This window comes from Dama dama, chromosome 20 (genome assembly GCF_033118175.1).
Source record: "Dama dama isolate Ldn47 chromosome 20, ASM3311817v1, whole genome shotgun sequence".
In the NCBI taxonomy this organism is placed as follows: Eukaryota; Metazoa; Chordata; class Mammalia; order Artiodactyla; family Cervidae; genus Dama; species Dama dama.
In genome coordinates this window covers 40,488,568-40,490,208 of record NC_083700.1, presented here as the reverse complement: position 1 = coordinate 40,490,208, position 1,641 = coordinate 40,488,568, and the positions used below count along the sequence as shown (strand labels likewise).

At 40.8% G+C, this 1,641-nt stretch overlaps 1 non-coding gene across 1 annotated transcript; it reads left to right on the top strand.

The window, feature by feature from the left end:
• Window positions 1-673: 673 nt before the first annotated feature.
• Window positions 674-745, top strand: TRNAY-GUA (transfer RNA tyrosine (anticodon GUA)). Its single transcript has one exon. It is a non-coding gene; the product is annotated as a tRNA-Tyr (tRNA).
• The last annotated feature ends 896 nt before the right edge of the window (window positions 746-1,641 follow it).

Below are 1,641 nucleotides of genomic sequence, written 5' to 3'. Positions count from 1 at the left end.
TTAGTTTATGGGACTTTTGCTGTGACCCTGGTTGGAAGCAGTGCCTATCTGGAAACTAGGGTGTCTAATCCTAGGGTTCAGGGCCAGGAAGCACAAATTCCCCAGGTTCGTTCCTGTATGGTAAGTGGTAATTGGAATGTAATAGTAAGTGGAGCCACTTCTACTTTTGCCCTTAGTTTCCATTCCATACCCAAGTATTCGACCTACTGATGACACAGAATTATATACTAGTTGTTGACTTAGTGTGTATAATGTATTCTTGAAGATGATGATTAATCCATATGAAGTAGCATCTCTAAGTTAGTGTCTTGGTTATTACCTTTGAAAAACTATCCCATCACTCTCTCAAGCCAGCAACTTCTGAGTAATGCAACATGATATAACTCATGTATCCCATTACCATGCATTCATTGCTAAACTTCCTTTGCTGATTTAAAGTGAATTTCTTGGTCTGATATAATGTTATGTACACTCTGCTGGCAGATCAAGCATTCCATAAACTGGTTATGGCCATGTAGGTAAGAAAGAGAAAATATACCTATGGTCATGATTTAACACAATCAAGATAGATCACTGCCACTCCCAGAGTGAAATGGGTACAATATTAGCTTGTCACTAAGTGAGCTTGGAGGCTGAGCGTTGACCATGCTTTTTGTCATGGTCCGTGTGGGCTTCCCTGGTGGTTCAGATGGTAAAACATCTGCCTGTAATGCAGGAGACCTGGGTTCAATCCCTGGGTAGGGAAGATCCCCTGGAGAAGAAAATGGCAACCCACCCCGGTACTCTTGCCTGGAAAACTCCATGGATGGAGGAGTCTGGTAGGCTACAGTCCATGGGGTTGCAAGGAGTCAGACATGACTGAGCAAATTCACTGGTACTGGTGCATGGGTTGGAAAGGAATTTCCAGACATGAGACAAAATGAGAGGAGAATAAAGTTTATTAGACTGAGAAACGCTGTTAAAACAGCAGGCCAGCTGCAGAGAGCCAAACCCTTTCACAGGATAGGAACCAATTTTTATAGCCTCAAGACAGAGAAAATTTCTATCAGAATTCTGGCATTTGATGATTGATTAGGATGCTTGTAGGGTAATATAGTGGGTATTTGACCTAATATGGGAGTCAGAGAACTGGCCAGCTTAGATCTGGAGGCTCATGGCAACAATTGCTATGGGGCTTGGTCAGTGCCAGAGATTTTTATCCTATGACCTTGGTATAGTGCTCCAGACTTTTGATTGGATGTCATCAGTGTCAATTATTTTATTTGTTCTTGTGGTATAAGAGCTATTATAATAGGAAAAGCTAAGTCAAAGACTCTAAAACTAACCTTCTCCCAATCAAGATTGTAAAATAAAAACATTACATCACAACAACAGAAGTGATGTGGTAGCAGATATTTAAGCCATCCTTAAAGACATGAAGGATGTAAGCAGATCCTGGAGGAGGATATAAATTCACCCATTCCTGCAGATCCTGTTTCAGCTGTGACATTTTTATGACAGAAGATTAACATGGTCTCAGGTATATGGTATGCACTCATTGATCTGATGAATCCATTCTTTCTATCCCTATCAGGAAAGAGGATTAGACACTTCAAATTTATTTGGGATGGAAAGTAGTATGTATTTATGGCCTAGCTGCAG